This window comes from Cervus elaphus, chromosome 28, assembly GCF_910594005.1.
Source record: "Cervus elaphus chromosome 28, mCerEla1.1, whole genome shotgun sequence".
Classification (NCBI taxonomy): Eukaryota; Metazoa; Chordata; class Mammalia; order Artiodactyla; family Cervidae; genus Cervus; species Cervus elaphus.
The window spans coordinates 16,706,159-16,725,280 of NC_057842.1; the positions used below are offsets into that span (position 1 = coordinate 16,706,159).

At 36.9% G+C, this 19,122-nt stretch overlaps 1 long non-coding RNA gene across 1 annotated transcript in view; it reads left to right on the forward strand.

Moving 5' to 3' along the window:
* The window catches only part of LOC122685602, a 37,748-nt gene that overhangs the window by 727 nt on the left and 17,899 nt on the right, over window positions 1–19,122 (forward strand). The window contains exon 2 of the long non-coding RNA XR_006338460.1: window positions 1,540–1,636. This is a non-coding gene — a long non-coding RNA (uncharacterized LOC122685602). The remainder of the gene's footprint in view (window positions 1–1,539; window positions 1,637–19,122) is intronic.

The following is a 19,122-nucleotide window of genomic DNA, read 5'->3' on the forward strand; positions in this document are numbered from 1 at the left end:
TTCCTATGGTTCACCCTATGCAGTCATCTGACTTAACGTCTCCACAAGTCTAATTCGAACAGGTTTTCCTGGCATTTGCTGACTCTAAGGGAGAAGCGCTAGGAAAATGCACTATCTTGCCTTGGGGTGTGTGACCACCGGCAGTAATCCTGGGAACTGTAGATTGATTAGATATAAAGGCATAGTAGATGACCTTGTAGCGGGGAAGAAACTCACAAGCCATATGTTGAGTCAGCCAGGTCAGGCGCTTGGTGAGGTCCACGTGGTAACAAATGAGAGGGGTCATCTGGTGTCCAGAGGGGAGGGTTGCAATTACTGAAGGAATTCTTAACCTCTGCATGGGTAATGGCTGGGAAGGTTATCAAGTTAAAACTAGGACAAATCAGACCTAGTTTCTGAAATTATGTAGATTTTAAACTCTCTGAGGTGGATTCTGGCCTGTCAGAATTTTGTAGTGTTAGGAAGTTCACAGGTGGCTACACTTTGAATAGCAAGGTTATAAAGGATTTGAACCAGAAAGATTCCAACAAAAACTTGAAAGTTTTCAAACCACAAGAGGTCCTTAAAAAAAAAAAAAAAAAAAAAAAAAACCTACCCCTTTTATTTTAGAAGTTTTAAGTTTAAAGAAAAGTTGTGGAGCTAATCTGGAGAGTTTTGCATACCATTTGTCTTGTTTGAAGTATAGCTGACATCTTAGGTTGGTATGATACATTGATAACAGCTAATTAGCCATTGTTAGGTTGTTGTTAATGGAAGTTCATACTTTATGTTCAGATTTATTTAGCTTTTACCTAATATTCTTGTTCTGTCCTAGGATTCCATCCAGAATGCCACATTATATTTAATCATTGTATCTCATGGGACTCCTCTAGACTGACAGTTTCTCAGATTTTCCTTGTTTTTGCTGACCTTGAAAGTTTTGTTGAGTACTGGTAGAATTTGTAGAAAGGCTCTGAATTTGGGTTTGTTGGATGCTTTTATTGTAGTTAAACTGGAGTTACGGGTTTTGAAGAAAGACCAGAGAGGTAAAGTGCCATCGTCATCACATAATTTCAAGAGAATGTGCTGTCAGCATAGCTTATCATTAATGGTTATCACTGGTGGTGTTACACTTCATCACATGCTTGAGGTGGTGGTTGCAGGTTTTTCCTTGTGTCAAATTCCTCTTTTTTCCCCTCCCATTCTCAGTATGTGCAGCCTGTACTTGAGGGGTAGGGACTTGATGCTTCATCTCTTTGAGGGACAGAATTCTTTAGTATCGGAAATGTGTCTGTTCTCCCCCGTTTGTTTATTTTATGTGTACATATATTTAAAATTTGAGACTCGTTTATTTATTAAAATTTTTTGTTTTACATTGGAGTGTTGTTGATTGACAATGTTGGGTTAGTTTCAGGTGTTCAGCAGAGTGATTCAGTTATACATGTACATGCAGCATTCTTTTTCAAATTCTTGCCCCATTTAGGTTATTCTAGTGTACTGGGGAGAGTTCCCTGTGCTAGACAGTAGGACCTTGTTGATTTTTTTTTTTTTTTTTTTAAGCTGCGCTGCACTGCTGGTGGAATCTTAGTTCCCCACCCAGGGATTGAACTTGGGCCAAGGCAGTGAAAGCGAGGAGTCCTAATCAGTGGACTGCCAGGTAACTCCCAAGGTTATCTGTTTTAAAAAAACAGCGTGTACGTGTCAGTCCTAGATTCCCAATCTCTCTCTCCCCCACCCCCATATATTTATTTATTCAGTCATTTATTTATATTAATGTGGATTCATGGTTTTTTATCCTTTGGGTTATAATCCAACGCTCTGTTATTCATTTTATTGCTCAGATTATTCCAGCTTTGGTCATTGACTACTCTTTCAGTCGGCTCCTGTAACCTTTTTATATGTCCCTGGTGTGTATTTTTTGGGCACTACCTTAGTTTCTGGTATTACAAGCTGTTGCAGCTCATCCTGAATAGTCTCCGCTCCTGCCATTTCTCCAAGGGCAGTGATATTAGAAACCAAGATGGTGCTGGGTGTACTTGCTACTCTGTCACTGATTCCAGGCCCAGAGGAGGTACTTTTGTTTTTGTTTCCTTTTATTATCTTCCCAAGATAACTTTTTTTTTTTAAGTATAAGGTAACACCTTTTACTTCCTTGTATCTGGCCTTCAGTTCCTGGTCACTGCCATAAAAGATTCTTGTTGAGCTTGTTTATTTATTTTTTGATTGGTAATTTCTTCCTTTACCAGCACTCTAAACCAGTGCTGTTTAATAGAAATATTATGCAAGACATATATGTAATTTTACATTTTCTAGTAGCTACATTAAAAACTTAAGAAACAAAAAAGTAAAAAAAGGTGAAATTATTTTATAATATACGTTATTTAATCAAATCTATCAAAATTTTTACAAATTCAATATCTAATCAATATAAAACATTTAATAAAAAAAAAAAAAACGCTTAATGAGGGACTTCCCTGGTAGTTCAGTGGTTAAGATTTTGCCTTTCAGTGCAGGGGCTGGGGGTTTCTTTAGCTTCCTCTAAGATCCCGCATGACTCCCCACATGACTCTGGACCAAAACATAATATATAAACAATATTATAACAAATTCAATAAAGACTTTAAAAATGATCCACATCAAAAACAAAAACCACTTAATGAGATATGTTATATTCTTTTTTTTGGTTCTAAATCTTCAAAATGTGGTGTGTGTATTACACTGGCAGCACATCTTTATTAAGACTAGTCACATTTCAAATGTTTGATAACCACATGTGGCCTGGGCTGCCATTTGGGACAGCACAGTTGCAGACCATGTGAGGGCTTACTTTTCCCCCAAATTCTGTCTGCATGGAAAAAGAATGTCTTCTGATCAGTGCCTAGTTCAAAAGACTATCTGTTTTCTTCCTTCATAAAATGGGGATAATAATAGAAACAACTATTATTGTTAAACAACTCATTTTCTTATTACGAGAAATAAATAACACATGCAAGTCATGGTATAGGATGGGTTGTTGTTTAGTTGCTAAGTCATGTCCAACTCTCTTGCTACCTCATGGGTTGTAGCCCACCAGGCTCCCTGTCCATGGGATTTCCCAGGCAAGAATGCTGGAGTGGGTTGTCATTTACTTCTCTAGAGCATCTTTCTCACTCAGGGATTGAACCCGTGTCTCCTGTGGCTCCGGCACTGGCAGGTGGATTCTTTACTGCCACCAGGGAAGCACTGCATGATGGGTAGTAAGTCTCAATACATGTTAGCTATTGTCATTTTTATTGTTAAGTTTGTTTTGGAAAATGAACTTACCCGTCTTAGGAACTCCCTTATTTATATATTTTAAAATGTAGTTTATTTAGTGTCATGTTATTTTCTGGTGTATTTTCAGTTATACACACACACACACACACACACACACATTCTTTTTTATGTTCTTTTCCATTATGGCTTATTACAGGATATTGAGTATAGTTACCTGTGCTATACAGTAAGACCTTATTGCCTACCTATTTTATGTATATTAGCTTGTATCTGCTAGTCCCAAATTCCCAGTTTATCCCTCTCCCACTCCCTTTCCCCTTTGGTAAACATAGGTTTGTTTTTTTTTTTCTTTCTATGTTTGGTAGTCTGTTTCTGTTTTATAAATAAGTTTCTTTGTGTCATATTTTAGATTCCACATATAAGTGATATCATATAACATTTGTCTTTCTCTTTCTAACTTACTTCACTTAGTATGATTATCTCTAGATCTACCCATGATGCTGCAAATGGCTCTATTTCATTCTTTTTTATAGCTGGGTAATATTCCCTTGTATATATGTACCACATCTTTTTTTTTAAACTTTTTATTTTGTATTGGGGTACAGATAATTAACAATGTTGTGATAGTTTCAGGTAAAAGGCAAAGGGGCTCAACCATACATATACAGGTATCTATTCTCTTCCAAACTCCTCTCCCATCCAGGCTCCCCCATACCAATGAGCAGATTTCCATGTGTTATATACAGTAGATCTTTGTTGGTCATCCATTTTAAATATAGCAGTGTGTACACGTCCATCCCAAACTCCCCAACTATCTCTTCCTCCCATCCTCCCTCCCTGGCAACTATTAAGTTTGTTCTCTTAAGTCCGTAAGTCTGTTTTATAAATAAGTTCATTTGTACTGTTTCTTTTTAGATTTCACATGTGTGGAATTCCTAGGTGGCTCAGTGGGTAAAGAATCCCTCTGCAATGCAGGAGACAAAGGAGATGCAGATTTGATCCCTGGGGTGGGAAGATCCCCTGGAGGAGGGCATGGCAACCCACTCCAGTATTCTTGCCTGGAGCGTCCCATGGCAGAGGAGCCTGGCTGGCTACAGTCCATGGGGGTCACCAAGAATCAGACGCTACTGAAGCAACTGAGCATGCATACATATAAGGGATGTTGTGCAATATTTCTCCTTCCCTGACTTACTTCACTCAGTATGACAATCTCCAGGTCCACCCACATTGCTGCAAATGGCATTGTTTCATTCTTTTTAGTGGCTGAGTAATATTCCAATGCCGATGGACACTTGGATTGCTTCCATGTCTTGACTATCGTTAATAGTGCTGCTATGAATATTGGGGTGCATGTATCTTTTCAAATTATGGTTTTCCCCAGATATATTCCCAGGAATGGGATTGCTGGGTCATATGCTAGCTCTATTTTTAGTTTTTAAGGAACCGCCATACTGCATCAATTTACATTCCCACTAACAGTGCAGAGGAACTCCAATTTGATTTTTATTATACCTCTTTCAAAATACAGATCACTTTCTGTCCAGAATTATATGGATAGTGGCTGACTATGCAGCTGTTTTAGTTCCTTTCTGTGGCTGTTGGTGTCCTAGGAACTGGTATCACGTCTCATTTATCTTTGTGAGCTGAGAAGTTCGTAACTCTGGTTCTTTCCCTGGGCTTATCGTATTTCACAGTGCTTTGCCTTGCTGGCCTTGGTGAAACTTCCAAGGTGAAATCTCAAGTAGATATGTGTATATAGGGTGTAAAAACTCAATGGAGAGACAAATACTGAAACCACTAAATTTAGAAATAGTAAAATTGGTAAAGGAATTTTTGGATGAACAATGTCACCCTATAAAATCATCCTTTATCCCAGATTTTCCTCTAAAATAATTAATTATAATCACAAATGTGATTATCAAGCTATAATGGTTTAGATACTTTATTCAATGTCTTAATTAATTATTATTATTTTTGCCAAACTTGACAATTAATCATTTGAGAGTTTATTTCTTTGGGTTAATTTCAGAATTCTTTGTCATTTTATGGTTCTGAATCTCTAGGATTTAGCAACTATTTTCTTTAAATTGTATCACATTATTATATATTCCACCATTTTGGAGATCTTGTCCTCACAGAATTCTGTAAAGTTCAGTTCCACTGATCATTTTTTTCTCAAATTATCTTTGTAACTTATATAGAGTGTTAGGCCAAATACTTGCTCAGACAATAGATTTTTGCAAAGGAGAGACACTGAGACTTTAGGTACTACCGTTCAGCCTGACTTCAAATAATGATGTAATGTAATTATTCAAGGAGGAGTGTTAAAATATTTTAAAAAGATAGGATTTGTAGGAAAATTTCTATTGAGTATAAGATTTCTCTCTACTCTAAGAATATTGATTTTCCTTATAATACTTCTTTTCTGGCATCACAATTCTTGATTTCAAACTTTTTTTACAAAGCTATAGTTCTCAAAACAGTATGGTACTGGCATAAAAATGAAGACATAGACCTATGGAACAGAATCGAGAGCCCAGAAATAAACCCTCACTTATAAGGTCAATTAATATTTGATAAGGGTGTCAGTAATACTCAATGGGTCAAGGATAGCCATTTCAAAACTGGTGTTGTAAAAACTGGATAACTATATGCAGAAGAGTGAAATTGGACCCCTATCTTACATCATTTACAAAAATTAACTCAAAATGCATTAAAGACTTAAATGTGAGACCCGAAACTGTAAAACCCCTTAGAAGAGAACATAGGATAAAAGCTTTTTCACATTGGTCTTGGCAATGATATTTTGGACATGACACCCAAAGTATAAGCAACAACATAATAAACAGGTGGTGCTACATTAAAATAAAAAGCTTCTGCACAGCAAAAGATACAGTCAGCAAAATAAAGAGTGGGAGAAAACATTTGCAAACAACCTATTTGATAAGGGGTTAATATCCATAATAAGTAAAAGAACTCATACAACTCAATAGCATAAAACCAAACAGTCTGATTAAAAAATGGGTAAAGGATTTGAGTTGACTTTTTTCCACAGAAGACATATATATGGTAAAGACATATATAGATACATGAAAAGATACTCAACATCACTAATTACAGGGAAATACAAATCAAAACCACTAGATATCACTTCATACCTGTTAGAAAGTCTGTTGTCAAAAAGACAAAAGATAACAGATGTTGGCAAAGCTGTTGATGTGAGTGTAAATTGCTGCAGCCACTATGGAAAACAGTGTTTTTCCTCAAAAAGTTAGAACTAGAACTACCGTATGATTCAGCAATTCCACTGCTGGATATATATCTTAAGGAAGTCAGGGTCTAAAGAAAAGTTTGCAGTCCCATGTTCACTGTAGCATTATTCACGATAGCCAAGATATGGAAACAACCTAAGTGTCCATCAACAAATGAATGGATAAAGAAAATATAATGGAATATCATTCAGATATATAGAAAAGGGAAGTTTGCCTTTTGTGAGAACATAGATGGACCTTGAGGACATGCTGGGTGAGGTAAGTCAGACAGAGAAAGACAAATTTTGTATGTTTTCACTTATATTTGAAATTTAAAAGCTGAACTCAGATATAGAGAGTAGATTGGTGGTTGCCAAGGGCTGGCAGTGGGGTGAGGCAAATGGAGAGATGTCAGTCAAAGGGTACAAACTCCCAGTTACAAGATAAATAAGTTCAAGGGATCTAATGTATATCATGGTGACTATAATTAACAGTACTGTACTGTATACTTGACAGTTAAGAGAATAAATCATAAATGTTATCAATATATACACTCAGAGGCAATTATGTGAGGGGATGGAGATATTAACTAACCTTGTGAAATCATTTAATAATATATACATGTGTTAAATCATCACATTGTAAACCTTAAGCTCACATATATGTCAATATTTCAACAAAGCTGGAAAAAAATATTTCTCCTTTTCCCTGTTAAAGTATCATCTGCATGTACCTTAATGCTCTCTCTGCATAATACAGGTCTGATACTGTTACTCCTTTAAAAAACCCTTTAATGATAACTTATTGCCTGGGTCTTCATATCTTTTGATTGTGTACTACATCATGAAAAATTCTGAATATGGACCCAATTTGTATATTTTTCTTTGTAAATTACACATGAATATATATATACTCAATGAACACTCAAAATTAAAAAGGAGATGAGAAAATATAAATAGAGATAGATGTTTTGATTTTTCCCTGGATCAGTTTGCATATGCTCTGCAGTGAGTGCCCCCCACTTTGGAGACTATTGTCTAGAAGATAAAATCTAAATACTTTGGTGGAGAACGCAAGACCGTTACCGACTGGCCCCATTTTCCTTCCACCTTCCACTACTTCTGCACCCGCTGGGTGCTGTACATGTTGGACTACACATCATGTTTTCTTTGTCTACTTCTTTTGTGCATAGTGAGTTCTTATTTGTCTGTAGGCTAAAATGTCACATTTCTTTAAAGATCTTTGGCCACCTCTCCCGTTTTCATGCTTGCGTGTGCATTGTCCATACATTTATATTAACATATTGTGCTATAACAAGGCTGTTTATAGTGTGTGAGTCATTCCTTGAAGATAGGAACCTTGGCTTACTTATCTTCCATTCCAGCTCTAAGCAGACAGAACAACTTAAGAAATATTTATGGAACCTCATACTATGCTGAGGGCCTGACCTGGTTGCTATGAAAGTGTATGAATGAAGAAACATGATTTTTGCCTCTAAGGAGTTTATAAATAAAATGTACCTTGAAGAAAATATTTCTTAATTACTGTGCAAGGGAAGTACAAATATTTCTCTAACAATTATGAATTAGAGGACTTTTTAAAATGTGTATTTTCTAGAGACCCAGTGGTATATGATTAATGTATTCCAGAGGACGAGTGATCATATTTTTAGAAAGGAATTTCAAAAATGAACAGTCTGGACATATTTTTCCATATCCTGTTTCCTTCATGCAGCTGTACTGACAGATGTTCTCAGACAATGATCGAATGTAAACAAAGTAAGGCAGGTAAATGTGAATAGTTTTTTGTCACGTTTACCTGACAGCATGCACTCAATTATTTTTATAGCACGGTTTAAATTTTCTTAGTGCTTTACAATCTAACATAACAATTGGGTAATTATTGTAATATACCCATAGATACATGGCTATTATAACCATTTAAAAGAGGGGAACTAATGCATGACAATTGAATGAAGTAAATTGTCCAAGGTCAGTGAGATGCACTATGGCAATTTAGATTTATTGCCTTTTCTAAAATCCAGAGCCCCTAGGATGGTGGTGCTTCTTCATAATTTTCTTGATTTTCGACACTGCCTTCATTATCTTTGCATCTTAAAACTTTTGAGTATAATTTTGCTTACTCTTGGAAGTCATTTCAGTGATAGGTATAAAATATATAAAGTTAGTTGTTGACTATAAATTATATGACATTTTCTTTGTCAGTTTCCTTTCTTTTATTTGCTATATGGATGCTGAAAAAGCAGTCACTTGAAAAAGAGACATAAGTAATTTTGCCTCTGGGAAAATCCTGGAAAAGACTGATATATAACATTTAAATACACTGAAAAATTTAGAAGACATGTTGTGGTTTTATCTCTTTTACTTTAGGGAATTTAAAATAAGTCAGGTTTTGCAAATGTGAATTATCAGTGAAGCAGATAGTGAATCAGCTGGGAAAATCACATAAGAACCACAAGAAACAGAATGACCTTCAGAAATAAGCTGAAAGTGCATGTAAAGCAACTTAAAATTGAACGACTCAGGCAGATTAGAAGATTAAGGCTCAAATTTGTTCTTCTAACTAGTGTGTGAAACCACAGTGCTGTTGAGTCAGCTCTTCCTGGTGATCCTTTTTGGTCAGAATTCTCTGCACAAATACATTCATATTTTCTGACTAATGAAGGATATACTGGATTAGAAACTAATTGTTACTTTATAACAGGAAAAATAATCTGAGAAAATGGGATCTGGATATTGAAAGTGTTACAGCAACCCTATAACCTACCAATGAGCACAATAGCACCTTATTTTTCCTTATATAAACATATAAAAGTTTACATAAATTCAGCCATATTTCAGATGACATATGAGTTTGCTACTTTTTAAAATAGGGCTATGATTAACCCTTTCGTAGAGGAATAGCTGAATTTTTATTTTTTAGTTATTTTTTTAACCTCTATTTCTTCTTTACTGTTGAATTACAGTTTGATGTTTTACAAGTCAAAAGACTGAATATTTCCTCTTAGGAAATTGACCACATTTTCCTGTTTTTTTTTGGTCATTGATTAGTCTGGTGTCTGACTAAATGATATCCCTTTTTAGTTAATCTGTCTAATCTAGTTAATCTGTCTTTTCCTTCAAGTTACTTTTAGTATCTTTTTTTTTTGACTCTGTGCTCTTTTGGCTCACTATTATGCATCTAAGTGTGCATTCATTATTTATCTTGCTTCCAATTTGTTAAGCTTTCTGAATTTGTACATTGAGACATATATTCAGTTCAGTCAGTTCAGTTCAGTCGCTCAGTTGTGTCTGACTCTTTGCGACCCCATGAATCGCAGCACGCCAGGCCTCCCTGTCCATCACAAACTCCCGGAGTTTACTCAAACTCATGCCCATTGAGTCGGTGATGCCATCCAGCCATCTCATCCTCTGTCCTCCCCTTCTCCTCCTGCCCCCAATCCCTCCCAGCATCAGGGTCTTTTCCAATGAGTCAACTCTTCGCATGAGGTGGCCAAAGTACTGGAGTTTCAGCTTCAGCATCACTCCTTCCAATGAACACCCAGGACTGATCTCCTTCAGGATGGACTGGTTGGATCTCCTTGCAGTCCAAGGGACTCTCAAGAGTCTTCTCCAACACCACAGTTCAAAAGCATCAATTTTTCGGCACTCAGCTTTCTTCACAGTCCAACTCTCACATCCATACATGACTACTGGAAAAACCATAGCCTTGACCAGATGGACCTTTGTTGGCAAAGTAATGTCTCTGCTTTTCAATATGCTATCTAGGTTGGTCATCACTTTCCTTCCAAGGAGTAAGCATCTTTTAATTTCATGGCTGCAATCACCTTCTGCAGTGATTTTGGAGCCCCCCAAAATAAAGTCTGACACTGTTTCCACTGTCTCCCCATCTATTTCCCATGAGGTGATGGGACCAGATGCCATGATCTTAGTTTTCTGAATGTTGAACTTTAAGCCAACTTTTTCACTCTCCTCTTTCACTTTCATCAAGAGGCTCTTTAGTTCCTCTTCACTTTCTGCCATAAGGGTGGTGTCATCTGCATATCTGAGGTTATTGATATTTCTCCCGGCAATCTTGATTCCAGCTTGTGCTTCATCCAGCCCTGTGTTTCTCATGATGTACTTTGCATATAAGTTAAATAAGCAGGGTGACAATATATAGCCTTGACGTACTCCTTTTCCTATTTGGAACCAGTCTGTTGTTCCATGTCCAGTTCTAACTGTTGCTTCCTGACCTGCATACAGGTTTCTCAAGAGGCAGGTCAGGTAGTCTGGTATTCCCATCTCTTTCAGAATTTTCCACAGTTTATTGTGATCCACACAGTCGAAGGCTTTGGCGTAGTCAATAAAGCAGAAATAGATGTTTTTCTGGAACTCTCTTGCTTTTTGGATGATCCAGCGGATGTTGGCAATTTGATCTCTGGTTCCTCTGCCTTTTCTAAAACCAGCTTGAACATCTGGAAGTTCTCAATTCACATATTGCTGAAGTCTGGCTTGGAGAATTTTGAGCATTACTTTACTAGCGTGGGAGATGATTGCAATTGTGCGGTAGTTTGAGCATTCTTTGGGATTGCCTTTCTTAGGGATTGGAATGAAAACGTACCTTTTCCAGTCCTGTGGCCACTGCTGAGTTTTCCAAATTTGCTGGCATATTGAGTGCAGCACTTTGACAGCATCATCTTTCAGGATTTGAAATAGCTCAACTGGAATTCCGTCACCTCCACTAGCTTTGTTCATAGTGATGCTTTCTAAGGTCCACTTGACTTCACATTCCAGGATGTCTGACTCTAGGTGAGTGATCACACCATTGTGATTATCTAGGTCGTGAAGGTCTTTTCTGTACAGTTCTTCTGTGTATTCTTGCCACCTCTTCTTAATATCTTCTGCTTCTGTTAGGTTCATACCATTTCTGTCCTTTATCGAAATGTTTGCCTGAAATGTTCCCTTGATATCTCTAATTTTCTTGAAGAGATCTCTAGTCTTTCCCATTCTGTTGTTTTCCTCTATTTCTTTGCATTGATCGCTGAGGAAGTCTTTCTTATCTCTCCTTGCTATTCTTTGGAACTCTGCATTCAAATGGGAATATCTTTCCTTTTCTCCTTTGCTTTTCGCTTCTCTATGTAACGTAGACAGCTAGTGGGAAGTTGCTGTTTAACACAGGGAGCTCAGCTCAGAGCTCTGTGACGACCTAGAGGGGTGATGTGGGGGTAGCATGTGTATACTTATGGCTGATATGTTGTTCTGTGGCAGAAGTCAACACAACATTGTAAAGCAATTATTCTCCAATTAAAAATCAATTTAAAAAAATCTGAGCAATTCCCAGTATTCGTGAAAGATGTAAACTTACAAATTTAGCTATTCTTTTTAATAGGACACATTTATACTTGTTTTCTGTACCAGTAATTTAAGTAAAAAGAAAAATGCAGTTATGTTGAGATTATCTTTCTAATTGAGTATATCAGGAATAAAAACCACAATCTTAAAAATCATTAGCTATAATGCTAGTAAATCAGAATCTTAAATTTAATCCTTTTTATTAAAAGACAAATTCATCAGGACGGGTTACATCAATTGATGAAATGATTCCAGTCTCTATCAATAGACCTCTTTTTGTTTAAACAAATAAGCACCAAAGGACAAAAATTCAAAGAATAATAACAGCTAAGGCAAAACCAAAACTCAGAGTTTTCATGATTGATTAACCCCTTCAACTCAAATAAAAACCACCAACAAGACACAGAGTTAATAATGCTATGTGGTAGCATCATTACATATAAAGGAAAGCAGTCAAACTAGGTCACAGTTTTAACATACAAAACGTGTCTATAAAATAACCAGATTGTGTGAAGGAGTGAAGAATTGGTTCTTCATAGAGTTTTACAAAGAAACATTCTGAAAGTATTTTGAGAGAACTGGAGAAAAGATATTTAACCTGTTAAAACTTGCATTATCTATTTCATTAATTTGTGTTTATTTGGAAAAAAAAAATCTCAGTAGTCTACTGCTGGATTGTCACACTACTGTCTCTCATGTAGCCAAGCTGACAGCTTAGCCATGGTGATGTCAACAGAGGTGGACCCCACACATCCATTTTCTTGGAGAAGAGCATGAGTGAACTTGTAAGGAAGACTCTGTCTTTTATTGGGACTACAAGGTGGGACCTTGTAGTGGGGAGGACTTTTATCTGAGGCAGGTGCTTCTTTACCACTGAGCCACCAGGGAAGCCCCTACTTAGGCATAAGAATGAGTTAATGAAATGTTTTGATGCAGATTTAAAGAAATGAATGCTATCCTACCTTTGTGAAGCTTGGAAGGAACTTTCAGTGATAGCTTCAGTTGTGTCTAAGAATCATTGTTGGCTTTTTTCTTATTGCTTAGGCAAGGGAATGTATACATTGAATGCTATGATGCAGGTTAGGGAAATTACTTTACTTTTGGATTAGACTGCCAATACATTAAACTTGGAAAGGAATTCCAGTTACTACCTAAGACCCAGTCATCCCCCCTAGTCCCCCTCCTATTGCTGTGCGGTAGGTGGTCCTAAGTGAAAACCCAGCCTGTGTTCTCATCTGCTTCGTTATGCCCTTCAGTCATGCTGGGAAAGGTTGAAGGCAGAAGGAGAAGATGGAGGCAGAGGATGAAATGGTTGGATAGTATCACTGACTCAAAACTCTAGGAGACAGTGAAGAACACCAGAGCCTGGCGTGCTTCACTCCGTGGGGTTGCAAGGAGTCGGTCATGACTTAGCGACTGAATGACAACGTGAGGGAAACAGATCAGCACAATCCTTAAAAAACATTTCAAAATATGTGCCTTAGCATAAACTTTCCATTATGAAAAATTTCAACATGCATGAATGTGGAGAGAATAGAATAATAAACTACTATTGACAAGTAATTTGATTCTGGTGATTATGAATATTTTGCCAAGTTTGTTTCATCTATCTCCCATTCAACTAACTTGTGTCTCCCCGTCCTCCATTACTCCATAACCATCACCAGACTATTTAAAACCAATCATCAGACATCATTTCCTACATTTCAGGTAAAAGGTTAAAAATGATGGTGCCGTTATTACACTAAAATCACAATGCATGCATGCTAAGTCGCTTCAGTCATGTCTGACTCTTTGTAACCTTATGGACTCTAGCCCGCCAGGCTCCTCTGTCCTTGGGATTTTCCAGGCAAGATTACTAGAGTGGGTTGACATGCCCTCCTCCAGGGGATCTTTCTGAATCAGGGATTGAACCTGCATGCCCTAAGTCTCCTGCACTGGCAGGCGGGTTCTTTACCACTAGTGCCACCTGGGAAGCCCCAAAGCATAATATTCCAATAATAATATCATCTAATACTTATTCTCCCAGTTGTCTCAAAGATGTCTTTTAACTGAATAGGTTCAATTAAAATTGTTTTTTTTTTTTTTTAGCAACTAAACAACAGTGTTTTATAGTAGCTGTTTATTTTTTAAAGCATACCCACCAATCACTTTCAGATATATATATTTTTTAAGAGTAATCCTTTTTATTTTATTTTATTTTTATATTATATATATATATATATTTTATTAGTTGGAGGCTAATTACTTCACAACATTTCAGTGGGTTTTGTCATACATTGATATGAATCAGCCATAGATTTACACGTATTCCCCATCCCGATCCCCCCTCCCACCTCCCTCTCCACCCAATTCCTCTGGGTCTTCCCAGTGCACCAGGCCCGAGCACTTGTCTCATGCATCCCACCTGAGCTGGTGATCTGTTTCACTATATATAATATACATGCTGTTCTTTCGAAACATCCCACCCTCACCTTCTCCCACAGAGTTCAAAAGTCTGTTCTGTATTTCTGTGTCTCTTTTTCTGTTTTGCATATAGGGTTATCATTACCATCTTTCTAAATTCCATATATATGTGTTAGTATGCTGTAATGTTCTTTATCTTTCTGGCTTACTTCACTCTGTATAATGGGCTCCAGTTTCATCCATCTCGTTAGAACTGATTCATAGATCAGTGGAATAGAATAGAGAGCCCAGAAATAAACCCACACACCTATGATCAATTAATCTATGATAAAGGAGGCAAGAATATACAATGGAGAAAAGACAGCCTCTTTAATTAGTGGTACTGGGAAAGCTGGACAACTACATGGAAATCAGTGAAATTAGAATACAACCTCACACCATACACAAAAATGAACACAAACTTGTTTAAAGACCTAAATGTAAGACATGACACCATTAAATTCCTAGAAAAGAACATGGGCAGAATATTCTTTGACATAAATTGTAGCAATATTTTTTTGAATGAGTTTCCCAAGGCAAAAAGAAAAAAAAAAAGGAAAGACAAACAAATGGGACCTAATTAAAGTTAAAAGGCTTTTTGTAGCAAAGGAAACCATCAACAAAATGAAATAACCTATGGAATGGGGGAAAGTATTTGCAGACAATACAATAGACAATGGGTTAAAATCCAGAATATAAAAGAACTCATACAACTCAGTATCAAAAAACAACTCGATCAGAACAATAGGCAGAAGATCTAAATACACATTTTCCCCAAAGAAGACATAGAGATGGCTAATAGACACATTAAAATATGCTCATTATTATTAGTTATTAGAGAAACGCAAATCAAAACCACAGTGAGTCACCTCACCCTAATTAGTATGGCTATCATCAAAAAACCTACAAATATTATAAGACTTCCCTGGTGGTCCAGTGGTTAGGACTCTGTGATTTCAGAGCCTTGGGCCCAAGTTCAATCCCTGGCTGGGAACAAGATCCTGTAAGCCACACTAAATTTTTTTTTTGGAAAAAAAAAAAGAAACATGCCATGTTGTTTCAGAAACATGGACGGACCTAGAGATTGTCATACTGAGTGAAGTAAGTCAGACAAAGACATTATCATATGATATTGCTTATATGTGAAATCTAAAAAAAATGACACAAATGAACCTATTTGCCATCAGAAATAGAGTCAGGGATGTAGGAAACAAACTTATAGTTACCGAGGGGGAGCTTGGGGGGAGGGATAAATGGGAGACTGGGACCAACATGCACACATTGTTACATGTAAAATAGTTAACTAATAAAACCTATGGTGTAGCGCAGGAACTCTACTCAGCACTCTGCAATGATCTACATGGGGAAAAAATCTAAAAAAAAGAGGATGTGTATAACTATTCACTTTTCTATACGGCAGAAATTAACACAACATTTTCAATCAACTATGCTCCAATAAAAATTAATTTTCATAAAGTCTGTCAATAAAATGGAACTTCCCTGGTGGCCCAGAGGTTAGGTCTCCAGGTTTTCACTACTGAAGGCCCAGGTTCAATCCCTGGTTGGGGAATTAAGATCCTGCAAGCCACGCAGTGCAGCCAACAACAACAAAAAAATCTACAAATAATAAATGCTGGAGAGGGTGTGGAGAAAAGGGAATACTTGTGCACTGTTGGTGGGAATATAATTTGTGCAGACAGTATGAAAAACAGTATGGAATTTTCTTAAAAAGCTAAAAATACAGCTACCATATGATCCAGCATTTCCACTCCTGGGTATATATCTGGAAAACAAAAAATCTGTTTAGAAAAGATACATGCACCCCAGTGTTCAGAGCAGCACTATTTGCAATAACCAAGACATGGAAGCAACCCGAGTGCCCATCAACATTTAATATATATAAAATGGAATATTATTCAGCCAAAAGAAGGAATGAAATACTGCCATTTGCGGCAACATGGATGGACCCAGATAACATTATGCTTAGTGAAATAAGTCAGAGAAAGACAAATACTGTATGACATCAATTATATGTGGAATATAAAAATGATACAAAATATTATTTAATAATAATGTTAAAAATAATACAAATGAATCTATAGACAAAACAGGAACAGACTCACAGACATAAAGAACAAACTTATGGCTACGAAATAGGATTGGGATGGAGAGATGGGGAGGCACAAATTAGGAAGATGAGATTAATAGATAAGCCTACCAGGCTCCTCTGTTCATGAGATTCTCCAGGCAAGAATACTGGAGTGGGTTACCATTTCCTTTTTAAGATACAGGCTACTAAACATAAAATAGATAAGCATCAAAGATTTACTGTTTGTAGCACAGGGAATTATACCCAATATTTTGTAATAACCTATAATGAAATAAATTTACAAAAAAATTGAACCAGTATGTTGTATACCTGAAACTAACACCATATTGTAAATCAACTATACTTAATTAAAAAATTTAAATTTAATTAACTTAAAAAATAAAAATTGGTTGTTTCTCTTACTTAAAAAGTTAATAGATTTTATTTCTTAGAGCATTTTTAGGTTTACAGAAAAACTGAATAGAATTCATAGACAGTTCCCTTATTTCCTCCCCTCATGCCATTTCCCCTATTATTAACATTTTGCACTGGTGCGCTGATGTGGTATGTTTGTTATAATTGATGAACCAATAATGATATATTAGTATTAACTAAAGTTCATAGTCTACCTTAGGGTTCACTCTTAGTACTGTGTAGGTCTATAGGTTTTGCCAAATGTATAATGTCATATATCCAGCATTACAGTATCATGTAGAATGATTTCTCTGCCCTAAAAAATCCCTTGTGCTCTATACATCTCTTCCTCCTTGCTCTCTCCCAAGTCTTGGTAACCAATGATCTTTTTATTGTTTCTAGAATTTTTCCTTTTTCATATAGTTGGAATCATATAGTATGCAGCCTCTTCATCCTGGATACTTTCACTTAGCAATAAGCATTCACACATTTAAGGTTCCTTCATGTCTTTTTATGACTTGATAATGGATTTCTTTGTAATGGTGAATACCATTGCATTGTATGGCTTTGTTTATCCATTTACCTATTGAGGGACATCTTGGACATCTTGCTTCCAAGTTTTGGTAATTATGCATAAAGCTGCTGTATATTATTACACGCACGTTTCTGTGTGGCCTTAAGTTTTCCATTCATTTGGGTAAAATCCTCAGAGCATGATTGTTGGGTCACATGATAAAATGTGATTTAGTTTGGTAAGAAAGCACTAAACAACAGAAAACCCTCTAAAACGGCTACGCCGTTCTGCATCCTCACCAGCACTAAACGAGTGTTCCAGCTGTTTCACATCCTTCCCAGCGTTTGGTGGTGTCTAGAGTGTCCTGGAGTTCAGTCATTCTAATAGGTGTGTAGTGCTGTCTCCTTGTTTAGATTTGCAGCTCTTTAATGCACCTCTTTAATGAGGATGTTGAGCATTCCAAGTCTCTTAATCTGTAATAGCTTTATACCTTTCTTTTCCCCTGGCCATGCCATTTATCTGTTAAAGAAACCAGGCCATTTATTTTGTAGAATTTTCACATTCTGACAGATTCATGATGTGTAAAGTACATGTTTGTTGACAGAAGTTTAGTATCATCTTCATGTTTGAAAGAGAACACGCAACTAAGAACCTGTTGGATGGAAAGACCTTAAGATACTACCGTGCTTAGTTGCTGGGTCGTGTCTGACTCTGCAACCCCATGGAGTGTAGCCCACCAGGCTCCTCTGTCCATGGAATTTCCCAGGCAAGAATACTGGAGTGGGTGCCTGTCCCTTCTCCAGGGGATTTCCCTGATCCAGGGATCAAACCTGGGTCTCTTGCATCTCTTGTGTTGGCAGGCAGATTCTTCACCACTGTGCCTAGATTATACTATATTTTATATTATTAACAGTTCAATTTAGTGCTTTAAAATATACTGCCTACAAGGGATAGACAGGTGTTATGTTCTTTTGGAATTCCTCACACATTTCAGATGACAGATTTGTTTCTCTTTTTTGTAAATTTGTCTGATTTCACATTAACTGATAGGGTTAAAAAAACCTCTGGCCAATGTGGAGTTAAGTCTTTTTAGTTCTTTTCAATAGACTTTTAGTGCACATTAAAAAAATGTTGAAAAAAAAATGTTGAAAATATAACTTTCTAAAATTGCTTAAGGCTAAGTATGCATTTTGGAGAAGCCACGTTGTAACTCCCTTCAGGAATAACGAGAGCACAAAGGAAATGTCTGATTTACAGTCAGTTCACGGTGGCTTCTATCAGAGCATCATACTTTCTCGTTCACAGTTGATATCTTGGCCATGATAGTCCTTGTTCCTTGAAGCAATAATTTCTCTTGACAAATGGTTTTTTCTAAATGAAGGCTCTACTACTCTATAGTTTATTACTCTTTAATTTCTGCGTTTTAAAGGGTAATGTGGAAAGTATTGTCGGTGTTGTTGGTGATCTATGGACTGATGCACAGACAGATTGAAAACTGAGTTATTAAGCAGACCTCCTTTTTTTTTTTTTAAGATTTATTTGTTTATTTTTGGCTGTTCTTGGTCTTCGTTGCTGCCTGTGGGTTTTCTCTAGTTGCTGTGTGTGAGCTTCTCATTGCGGAGGCTTCTCGTTGTGGAACACGGGCTCTAGGTGCACGGGCTTCAGTCATGGTGCATGGGCTTCAGTTGTGGTGCATGGGTTTAATTACTCCATGGCATCTGCAGCCTTTCCGGAGCAGGTATCAAACTCGTGTCCCCTGCATTGGCAAGTAGATTCTCAACCACTGGACCATCAGGGAAGCCCAAGAAACAGACTTCTTGT